Source organism: Battus philenor, unplaced genomic scaffold (assembly GCF_028537555.1).
Source record: "Battus philenor isolate CCGP_79_NKW_IND1 unplaced genomic scaffold, ilBatPhil1.0.hap1 SCAF_1, whole genome shotgun sequence".
Taxonomy (NCBI): Eukaryota; Metazoa; Arthropoda; class Insecta; order Lepidoptera; family Papilionidae; genus Battus; species Battus philenor.
In genome coordinates, this window is record NW_027181661.1 from 376123 (window position 1) to 389509 (window position 13387).

A 13387-nucleotide genomic window follows, 5' to 3' on the forward strand; every position below is an offset into this window, starting at 1 on the left:
GTGTGTGTTTATAGCAGCTTTATGTGTATTTAAGTCATAAGCTTGTTGCTAAACATACACATAAATATTAATAATAACCAACGTTCGAAAATCATCCTGTGTAAGAAGAGAAATTTCTTTAATGTATGTGTTTATGTTCTAGAATTTAAAATAAAATATTTAATATGAATGTGAATGTTTATAGCAGCTTTATGTGTATTTAAGTCATAGGGTTGTTAATAAACATTTACATATATATTAATAATAACCAACGGACGAAACCCATCACGTGTAAGAAGAAAAATTTTAATAATAATGTGTAAGTTTATAACAGTTTTATGTGTATTTAAGTCATAAAACTGTTAATAAACATACACATATTTATTAATAATAACCAACGGTCGAAACCCATCATGTGTAAGAAGAAAAATTTCTTTAATGTATGTGTTTGTTCCAGAATTTACAAGAAAAGATTTAATATTAATGTGTGTGTTTATAGCAGCTTTATGTGTTTTTAGTCATAAGCTTGTTACTAAACACAGACATATATATCGATAATAACCAGTGGTCGATAACCATATGGGTAAGAAGAGAAATTTCTTTAATGTATGTGTTTGTTCCAGAATTTGTAAGAAAATATTTAATAATAATGTTTATGTTTATAACAGCTTTATGTGTACTTAAGTCATAAAACTGTTAATAAACATACGCATATTTATTAATAATCACCAACGGACGAAACCCATCATGTGTAAGAAGAGAAATTTCCTTTACATGTGTTTATGTTCCAGAATTTACAAGAAAAGATTTTATATTAATGTGTGTGTTTATAGCAGCTTTATGTGTTTTTAGTCATAAGCTTGTTACTAAACACAGACATATATATCGATAATAACCAGTGGTCGAAAACAATAATGTGTAAGAAGAGAAATTTCCTTAATATACCTGTTTAAGTTCCAGAATTTACAAGAAAAGATTTAGTAATTATGTGTGTGTATATAGCACCTTTATTAGTATTTAAGTCATAGACTTGTTACTAAACATACTTAATATTGCGAGGAGACAAATTGCATCCAATTTCAAAATATTAACAAACAGTATAAATTAAATAAATAATGAATAAATAAAAATGAACAAACGAAGTTAGTTTCAATATCATCATTTCACTAGAATGTCGTCGACTGCCGGTCAGCAGCCTCCCTTGTAGATTTAAAATGACATTGGTTTGACGAAGTCCGCGTTCATCACATTCTGAAAACTAAAGATTATAGATATCTCGGGAGATGAAGATAAAACCTAGAACAATGTCGCGTATTTTCAAAGATAGTTTACGACTTGCAGCTTATTATTTTTCTAATTAAAAAAGAATAGGACGGTAAGATCAAAACAACTATTTTAACTGTGCGCAAATGGGAGGTCGCACAAATTGCGACCACTTCGAATAAATTTCATATAAATGTTCTATATTTTAATATAAATGTATTAAACTAACTACAATCTAATAGTAATAAATGTTGCATATTTTATAAAAATTTGGTTTTTCTTTGTAATAATATTTATGGCTAGACTAAGTTGATATTCTCGGTATATACTGGCCTGTGAAAGTCTGCAACGTAGAGCAAACCTGGCGGCGGACGATCACTACAGAAGTGAAGGCAATGACATAGAGCGAAGTGAAGCGCGAAGCTCAAGACCGCATGGGATAGCGACGTACTGCGGACGCTCTCACCATCCCACATAGTAAATGAATAAATGTATGAATGAATAAATTATGATGAAATGATGAAGTATAACACAATAATGCGATTTGTCTTACATCAATTATGTAAAAATATAATAATCAATTTATGATATTAAACGATATAAATTATATTGATGTAAAATCACCAGTACAAACGTACAGAACCGTCCCCGACCTCTCATCTTGTGGTTAAGGTAAGATCAGCTAAGAGGAATGTATTCATAGACACCGGGCAACAGCATCTTTTGAAAACATTTGATATAAAAAATTGGCCCGCCAACCCACTGCTTAGCGTAGGGAAAATATCCGCAAAGTCCTTTTATAATGAAAAACAAATAAAGAAAAATAAACAACTTTTTGCACACAGTATATATATATATATATATATAAAATAAAACGATAGTCTAATGTAGACGACATAAGCCAGGGGCTAAAAACACTAGTTGCTTTTAAAGACCAAATGTAGAAACTATTTTTACTTGCAAGAATTGGTACAAATCATTTAGTCCTATATGTCAACGCAAATGGTTGTATTCATGTTACCGTGGAATGCTTGAAGTTATTTCTCCAACAGCCTTAAATGTTAAATATTCGATTAAGAAGGTATTGAAGTATGCCTTTGCAACAAAAGTATGTGCTACGCCGAATCGGTAAATATTTAAAAAAAAAAACTTTATTTAACCAATAATTCGTTAATCTTACAAAAGTAATCGATTAATGATATAAAAGTTATTTTATTGTTATGATATCGGGAATCCGTTATAAAGAAATGAAATTTCAAGAACTACATATCAACATCGTTGTCATTTCAGTTGAAAGACGCCCAGCGCTGGGCATACGAGTAGACCTCAACTTAGAAATTATGAGTAAACCTCTATTTTTAAGGGATATCGTTATTTCATTTATTTAAAATACATTTTTCATATTTTAAGCTGTAAGCTGTGTCGAATACTGCGATTCCCGCGATTATTTCGTCATCCACGCTATAACGTGCCTACTCACGCCGCGTCTACGAGCACTTGAGAATCTTTTATCCCTAACTGCCATCGGTGGTTACAGCAAAGTTTTACGCCCCATTCCATCAAACGAGCAATTCTTCGAACTACATCATCATCGGAGGGCACTCCATTCATTAGGCATGATGGAACACTACAGGTCTTCAATAGTAGCGTGGCTATGTTTTCATTGTAATGTAATATAGAACATTTTTAATTTACATCACAACACGTCTCTTTTTGCTTTTGAATAACTTCAAACTACGTAGGATGAGTGTTTTAATAACCATGTGATTTATATGGAAGGAGAAAAGTGTTTGTTTTAGAGTGTTTCATGCAGACATTTTACTCTTTTTATTCCATAGTTTCTTTTCTCGAACTTCAATGAGGATAAGAGTAAAAAAATTCCACAAGGTCGGTATTATGAAATTTTTTTATTGATATTCGAGACAATTTCGTAAAAATATAAATATGAGGGTAACTTAGAAAATATTGTTAAGAATTGCATCGACGCGGACAGCTTACGTCGACAAGCGACCAGTTGGTCAGCGATGAAGTTACAGTGCATACGTGACGGCGCAAATCTTTAATTTTCTAAGCAGACTATTGGTAATTAGTGCAGATTTATATCGTGTCTACGATCAAATACAAGCGCAATTATCTGAGGTAAGCGAATTATTTATTAATATGCTTGTCGCTGCAATAACGCGTCGATGGGTAGAAATTTGACTTTGAAATTTGAGTTTAACCTTGATAATTAAAATTAAACCCTTGCCATGTCTAGATGAACAGCACTTAATAAAATATAATTAAAGTTTTCATCAAACATTAATGTATTTCAATGCGAATAGCGTCGAGGTGCATGCGGCCATTAGACACGAAGCACGTGGCAGATGAGTTCAATTTTTTTTTATAAAAATTTTTTTATAATTTAAAAAAATATAAAAATATTTTTCAACATAACACCGAACAAACCAGATTAAACGTAATTAATATCAATTAACGCTTAAAAGTCGCCGGATGTCGATAGATGCGTGTAGCGTTATACCGAACATCGCGGCCATCTTGAGGGACGCCGGTCTTGTATAGGGCATCTGCTGCCAAGTTATTATATCAGCTTTTATGCTTTTAAGCTATGAATTACGTTCATGTTGCGACTTTGATAAATGTCTGATGATGATGATGTGGGATATTATTTCTATAATAATTGTCATTATTTATTTAAATCGTATAACGACTAAATAGAGAGGCCTATACCTTGAAGTGGGAGTGTGTTGAGTAACATGACGATGATTTAATTCGAGTAGGGTATATGAGTTAACTAAGTCTTCACCGGCAGGCATACAATAATAAATAAGTTGCAATGCTAATTCACAGATAAAGTGAGATGTTGAACGAGGCGTTGCGGCGTGCACGGGGGCAGCGGGCGACGCTTCACTTGTAGGAGGAGAGGCAGAGTTCTGTAGCGCGTGCCACCCGTCGTAGGCGCCGCGCGAGCTATTGTAAAGCCAGATAGATGTTGCAAAAGGGTAAGCATTAGGAAATTTGTTTTATATCTAGTGGTTTGTGTATAATTGCCTCGTGCGATAGGTCCGCCCATTGTTCTTTTTCTTTGCTATTATGCAATGTTGACATTTTCTAGTGAGTACAGTAAAGATTATTAACTAACTTAATTTTTTTCTGTTATTCTAATGTTTTAGTTTAAGATTTTGTTTGAATCTACAATCACAATCGAGGACAGACTGTGTTGCTGAAAACGTATGAAGGCGTCTAAATCATGTTTTCACCTGGTTCTTTTGGGAATCTATGGTGAATTGATGGTGATGTAATGGGATAAACTGTTAGAAATTTGATGATAAATTTGCGGCATGCACAGGGGCAGTTGGCGACGCTTCACTTGTAGGAGGAGAGGCAGAGTTCTGTAGCGCGTGCCACCCGTCGTAGGCGCCGCGCGAGCTATTGTAAAGTCAGACAGATGTTGCAAAAGGGTAAGCATTAGGAAATTCGTTTTATATTTAGTGATTTATGTATAATTGCCTCGTGGACACACTGTGTTGTTGAAAACGTATAAAGGCGTCTAAGTCATGCTTTGACCTAGTTCTTTTGGGAATCTATGGTGAATCGATGGTGATCTAATGGGATAAACTGTTAGAAAATTGATCATTAATTCATTATCTTTGTTACTGTTAACATAACAAATATGTTTACGATAATTTTCATTATAATCATGTGTAAGAATCTAACTAGTGAATTTTCTCTAGAACTTAATTTCTTATGTCCAGACGGCTACGTCTATACAAATATTAGAGGGACCGGAAAGTAATGTCGTTACTATTGACATGTTTTACAGAAAAACCGATTCATTTGTTACTGCTCCGGCAATGATTTTTATACTAGATGTCAAAAGGTTATTAGTAACGAAGGTAAATGTATTGCTGATCAGAAATAAAAGCTTGTTAAAAATGTAGTCGGGTCAATTTAACTTAAGAAAGCGACGTTACTTTCCGGTCCTTCTAATAATTATTTTAGTCCCTTATTCGTTTGTTAATGAATATTTTGTTAATTTTTCAGTTTCAAATCAGTCAATACTTTGTATCAAATTGTCAATTAACTTTGTTTATTAACATAATATCATTAATATATAACGCACACATAAAAATTTCAATCAAGAAGAGCCACTGTTCAGTTTCTGGGCCGACTGTATCAGAGGCCAACACACCTCTACAAAAATATTAAAAAAAACATTCAACTAAATTCAAAGATTTTTTTAACATAGCAAATAAAATATTATGTCCGTAAATAAAGAAATTGCTGATTTTGTTATGTGTGAAAATGGAGACGCTCCATGTGGGCCAAAGTCGGAGGTAGTCAAAAATACGGGCTGATTTCAATACATGTACTTTAGGCATCTTTTGTCCTGCAGTGAATATCCATTTGAAGTATAAAATTAAAAGATATATTAATTTGTTGGACGCTTATATCACTGTATGTGTATTCAAATCGTAGTGTTATTAGTGAGTGCAAACATTCATATTATTAATAACCGACGGTCAAAAACCATCATTGGTAAGAAGAGAAATTTCCTTAACTTATGTGTTTTTGTTCTAGAATTTACAAGAAAAAAATTAATATTAATGTATGTGTTTGTAGCAACTTTACGTGTTTTTAGTCATAAGCTGGTTACTAAACGCATACATATATATTAATAATAACCAATGGTCGAAACCCATCATGTGTAAGAAGAAAAATTTCTTAAATGTATGTGTTTGTTCAAGAATTTGTAAGAAAAATTTTAATAATATTGTGTACGTTTATAGCAGTTTTATGTGTATTTAAGTCATAAAATTGTTACTAAACATACAAATATTTATTAATAATAATCAACGGTCAAAACCCATCACGTGTAAGAAGAGAAATTTCTTTAACATGTATGTTTATGTTCCAGAATTTAAAAGAAAACATTTAATAATTATGTGTGTGTTTATAGCAGCTTCATGTGTATTTAAGTCATAAGCTTGTTGCTAAACATACACATAAATATTAATAATAACCAACGTTCGAAAATCATCCTGTATAAGAAGAAAAATTTCCTTAACTTATGTGTTTATGTTCTAGAATTTATAATAAAATGTTTAATATGAATGTGAATGGTTATAGCAGCTTTATGTGTATTTAAGTCATAGGGTTGTTAATAAACATTTACATATATATTAATAATAACCAACGGACGAAACCCATCACGTGTAAGAAAAATTTTTTTAATAATAATGTGTATGTTTATAACAGTTTTATGTATATTTAAGTCATAAAACTGTTAGTAAACATACAAATATTTATTAATAATAACCAACGTTCGAAAACCATCATGTGTAAGAAGAAAAATTTCCTTATGTGTTTATGTTCTAGAATTTAAAATAAAATATTTAATATGAATGTGAATGTTTATAGCAGCTTTATGTGTATTTAAGTCATAGGGTTGTTAATAAACATTTACATATATATTAATAATAACCAACGGACGAAACCCATCACGTGTAAGAAAAAATTTTTTAATAATAATGTGTATGTTTATAACAGTTTTATGTGTATTTAAGTCATAGAGTTGTTAATAAACATTCACATGTATATTAATAACCACCAACGTTCCAAAACCATCATGTGTAAGAAGAAAAATTTCTTTAACATATTTGTTTATGTTCCAGTGTTTGAAAGAAAATATTTTATAATAATGTGTATGTTCATAGCTGCTTTATGTGTATTTAAGTCTAAGAGAAGTTAATAAACATTCACATATATATTAATAATAACCAACGGTCCAAACCCATCATGTGTAAGAAGAAAAATTTCTTTAATGTATGTGTTTGTTCCAGAATTTGTAAGAAAATATTTAATAATAATGTTTATGTTTATAACAGTTTTATGTGTATTTAAGTCATAAAACTGTTAATAAACATACACATATTTATTAATAATAACCAACGGTCGAAACCCATCATGTGTAAGAAGAAAAATTTCTTTAATGTATGTGTTTGTTCCAGAATTTACAAGAAAAGATTTAATATTAATGTGTGTGTTTATAGCAGCTTTATGTGTTTTTAGTCATAAGCTTGTTACTAAACACAGACATATATATCGATAATAACCAGTGGTCGAAAACCATAATGTGTAAGAAGAGAAATTTCTTTAATGTATGTGTATGTTCCAGAATTTGTAAGAAAATATTTAATAATAATGTTTATGTTTATAACAGCTTTATGTGTACTTAAGTCATAAAACTGTTAATAAACATACGCATATTTATTAATAATCACCAACGGTCGAAACCCATCATGTGTAAGAAGAGAAATTTCCTTTACATGTGTTTATGTTCCAGAATTTACAAGAAAAGATTTAATATTAATGTGTGTGTTTATAGCAGCTTTATGTGTTTTTAGTCATAAGCTTGTTACTAAACACAAACATATATATCGATAATAACCAGTGGTCGAAAACAATAATGTGTAAGAAGAGAAATTTCCTTGATATACCTGTTTATGTTCCAGAATTTACAAGAAAAGATTTAATAATTATGTGTGTGTATATAGCAGCTTTATGTGTATTTAAGTCATAGAGTTGTTGCGAGGAGATAAATTGCATCCAATTTCAAAATATTAACAAACAGTATAAATTAAATAAATAATGAATAAATAAAAATGAACAAACGAAGTTAGTTTCAATATCATCATTTCACTAGAATGTCGTCGACTGCCGGTCAGCAGCCTCCCTTGTAGATTTAAAATGACTTAGGTTTGACGAGGTCCGCGTTCAACATATTCTGAAAACAAAAGATTATCGATATCTCGGGAGATGAAGATAAAACCTAGAACAATGTCGCGTATTTTCAAAAATAGTTTACGACTTGCAGCTTATTATTAATTTTCTAATTAAAAAAGAATAGGACCGTAAGATCACAACAACTATTTAAACTGTGCGCAAATGGGAGGTCGCACAAATTGCGACCACTTCGAATAAATTTCATATAAATGTTCTATATTTTAATATAAATGTATTAAACTAACTACAATCTAATAGTAATAAATGTTGCATACTTTATAATAATTTGGTTTTTCTTTGTAATAATATTTATAAATAAATATAAATATATTCTCGGTATATACTGGCCTGTGAAAGTCTGCAACGTAGAGCAAACCTGGCGGCGCCGATCACTATAGAAGTGAAGGCAATGACATAGAACGAAGTGAAGCGCGAAGCTCAAGACCGCATGGGATAGCGACGTACTGCGGACGCTCTCCCCATCCCACATAGTAAATGAATAAATGTATGAATGAATAAATTATGATAAATTAATGATAATAATCAATTTATGATATCAAACGATATAAATTATATTGATGTAAAATCACCAGTACAAACGTACAGAACCGTCCCCGACCTCTCATCTTGTGGTTAAGGCAAGATCAGCTAAGAGGAATGTATTCATAGACAACGGGCAACAGCATCTTTTGAAAACATTTGATATAAAAAATGAAAAACAAATAAATAAAAATAAACAACTTTTTGCACACAGTATATATAACATATAAAATAAAACGATAGTCTAATGTAGACGACATAAGCCAGGGGCTAAAAACACTAGTTGCTTGTAAAGACCAAATGTAGAAACTTTTTTTACTTGCAAGAATTGGTACAAATCATTTAGTCCTATATGTCAACGCAAATGGTTGTATTCATGTTACCGTGGAATGCTTGAAGTTATTTCTCCAACAGCCTTAAATGTTAAATATTCGATTAAGAAGGTATTGAAGTATGCCTTTGCAACAAAAATATGTGCTACGCCGAATCGGTAAATATTAAAAAAAAACTTTATTTAACGAATTATTCGTTAATCTTACAAAAGTAATCGATTAATGATATAAAAGTTATTTTAATGTTATGATATCGGGAATCCGTTATAAAGAAATGAAATTTCAAGAACTACATATCAACATCGTTGTCATTTCAGCTGAAAGACGCCCAGCGCTGGGCATACGAGTAGACCTCAACTTAGAAATTATGAGTAAACCTCTATTTTTAAGGGATATCGTTATTTTATTTATTTAAAATATATTTTTCATATTTTAAGCTGTAAGCTGTGTCGAATACTGCGATTCCCGCGATTATTTCGTCATCCACGTTATAGCGTGCCTACTCACGCCGCGTCTACGAGCACTTGAGAATCTTTTATCCCTAACTGCCATCGGTGGTTACAGCAAAGTTTTCCGCCCCATTCCATCAAACGAGCAATTCTTCGAACTACATCATCATCGGAGTGCACTCCATTCATTAGGCATGATGGTACACTACAGGACTTCAGTAGTAGCGTGGCTATGTTTTCAATTTAATGTAATATAGAACATTTTTATTTTACATCACAACACGTCTCTTTTTGCTTTTGAATAACTTCATACTACGAAGGATGAGTGTTTTTATTCACCATGTGATTTATATGGAAGGAGAAAAGTGTTTGTTTTAGAATGTTCCATGCAGACATTTCACTGTGTTTATTCCAGTTAGTTAGTTAGTTTCTTTTCTCGAACTTCAATGAGAAGGATAAGATTTAAAAAAATTCCACAAGGTCGGTATTATGAAAATATTTTTTTGAGATTCATGATAGTTTTGAAAAAATATAATTATGAGGGTATCTTACAAAATATTGTACATAATTGCATCGACGCGGACAGCGCACGCGTCTGCAGGCGACCAGTTGATCAGCGACGAAGTTACGGTGCTTACGTGACCGCGCAAGTCGGTTGACAAGGAGTTTTAATTTTCTAAGTAGACTATTGGTAATTAGTGTAGATTTATATCGTGTCTACGATCAAATACAAGCGCAATTATCTCTGGTAAGTGAATCATCTGTTAATATGCTTGTCGCTGCAATAACGCGTCGATGGGTGGAAATTTGACTTTGAAATTCGGTTTTACCTTGATAATTAAAATTTGACCCTTGCCGACGACGTCTAGATAAATATCATTTAATAAAATGTCATATTAGTTTTTATCAAATATTGCGAATGGCGTCAAGGTGCATGCGGCCATTAGACACGAAGCACGTGGCAGATGAGTTCAATTTATTTATTTATTTATAATTTAAAAAAATATAAAAATATTTTTCAATATAACACCAAACAAACCAGATTAAACGTAATTAATATCAATTAACGCTTAAAAGTCGCCGGATGTCGATAGATGCGTGTAGCGTTATACCGAACATCGCGGCCATCTTGAAGGACGCCGGTCTTGCACAGGGCATCTATCTGCTGCCGAGTTATTATATCAGCTTTTATGCTTTTAAGCTATGAATTACGTTCATGTTGCGACTTTGATAAATGTCTGATGATGATGATGTGGGATATTATTTCTATAATAATTCTCATTATTTATTTAAATCGTATAACGACTAAATAGAGAGGCCTATACCTTGAAGTGGGAGTGTGTTGAGTAACATGACGATGGCATAATTTTAGTAGGCTATATAAGTTCACAAAGTCTCCGCCGGTAGGCATACAATAATAAATAAGTTGCAATGCTAATTCACAGATAAAGTGAGATGTTGAACGAGGCGTTGCGGCGTGCACGGGGGCAGCGGGCGACGCTTCACTTGTAGGAGGAGAGGCAGAGTTCTGTAGCGCGTGCCACCCGTCGTAGGCGCCGCGCGAGCTATTGTAAAGTCAGACAGATGTTGCAAAAGGGTAAGCATTAGTAAATTTGTTTTATATCTAGTGGTTTATGTATAATTGCCTCGTGCAATAGGTCCGCCTATTGTACTTTTTCGTTACTATTATGCAATGTACACATTTTCTAGTGTGTACAGTAAAGATTATTAACTAACTTAATTTTTTTCTGTTCTTCTAATGTTTTAGTTTAAGATTTTGTAACGTCTAAGTTTTTCTTCAATTTTCCTTATTGCTATAATTGCTTTGTTGTAAATCTACAATCACAATCGAGGACAGACTGTGTTGTTGAAAACGTATGAAGGCGTCAGTCATGCTTTGACTTGGTTCTTTTGGAAATCTATTGTAAAACGATGGCGATGTAATGGGATAAACTGTTAGAAATTTGATGATAAATTAATAATCTTTGTTACTGTTAACATAACAAATATGTTTACGATAATTTTCATTATAATCATGTGTAAGAATCTAACCAGTGAATTTTCTTTAGAATTTATTTTTTAGGTCCAGACGGCACCGTCTATACAAATATTAGAGGGACTGGAAAGTAATGTCTTTATACTAGATGTTAAAAGGTTATTAGTAACTAAGGTAAATGTATTGCTGATCAGAAATAAAAGCTTGTTAAAAATGTAGTCAACGGTCAAAACCCATCACGTGTAAGAAGAGAAATTTCTTCAACATGTGTGTTTATGTTCCAGATTTTAAAAGAAAATATTTAATAATTATGTGTGTGTTTATAGCAGCTTTATGTGTATTTAAGTCATGAGCTTGTTTCTAAACATACACATATATATTAATAATAACCAACGTTCGAAAATCATCCTGTGTAAGAAGAGAAATTTCCTTAACTTATGTGTTTATGTTCTAGAGTTTAAAATAAAATATTTAATATGATTGTGAATGTTTATAGCAGCTTTATGTGTATTGAAGTCATAGGGTTGGTAATAAACATTTACATATATATTAATAATAACCAACGAAAGAAACCCATCATGTGTAAGAAGAAAAATTTTAATAATAATGTGTAAGTTTATAACAGTTTTATGTATATTCAAGTCATAAAACTGTTAGTAAACATACAAATATTTATTAATAATAACCAACGGTCGACACCTATCACGTGTAAGAAGAGAAATTTCTTAAATGTATGTGTTTGTTCCAGAATTCGTAAGAAAAATTTTAATAATATTGTGTACGTTTATAGCAGCTTTATGTGTATTTAAGTAATAAGCTTGTTGCTAAACATACACATATTTATTAATAATAACCAACGTTCCAAAACCATCATGTGTAAGAAGAAAAATTTCTTTAACATATTTGTTTATGTTCCAGTGTTTGAAAGAAAATATTTAATAATAATGTGTATGTTCATAGCTGCTTTATGTGTATTTAAGTCTAAGAGATGTTAATAAACATTCACATATATATTAATAATAACCAACGGTCGAAACCCATCATGTGTAAGAAGAAAAATTTCTTTAATGTATGTGTTTGTTCCAGAATTTGTAAGATAATATTTAATAATAATGTTTATGTTTATAACAGTTTTATGTGTATTTAAGTCATAAAACTGTTAATAAACATACACATATTTATCAATAATAACCAACGGTCGAAACCCATCATGTGTAAGAAGAACAATTTCTTTAATGTATGTGTTTGTTCCAGAATTTACAAGAAAAGATTTAATATTAATGTGTGTGTTTATAGCAGCTTTATGCGCATTTAATTCATAGAGTTGTAAATAAACATTCACATGTATATTAATAATCACCAACGGTCGAAAACCACCGTATGTAAAAAGAGAAATTTCCTTAACGTTTATGTTCCAGTATTTGAAAGAAAATATTTAATAATAATGTGTATGTTTATAGCAGTTTTATGTGTATTTAAGTCATAAGCTTGTTGCTAAACATTCACATATATATTAATAATAACCAACGGTCGAAACCCATCATGTGTAAGAAGAAAATTTTTTTAATGTATGTGTTTGTTCCAGAATTTGTAAGAAAATATTTAATAATAATGTTTATGTTTATAACAGCTTTATGTGTATTTAAGTCATAAAACTATTAATAAACATACACATATTTATTAATAATCACCAACGGTCGAAACCCATCATGTGTAAGAAGAAAAATTTCTTTAATGTATGTGTTTGTTCCAGAATTTACAAGAAAAGATTTAATATTAATGTGTGTGTTTATAGCAGCTTTATGTGTTTTAGTCATAAGCTTGTTACTAAACACAAACATATATATCGATAATAACCAGTGGTCGAAAACCATAATGTGTAAGAAGAGAAATTTCCTTAATATACCTGTTTATGTTCCAGAATTTACAAGAAAAGATTTAATAATTATGTGTGTGTATATAGCAGCTTTATGTGTATTTAAGTCATAAAGTTGTTACTAAACATACTTAATATTGCGAGGAGACAAATTTCATCCAATTTC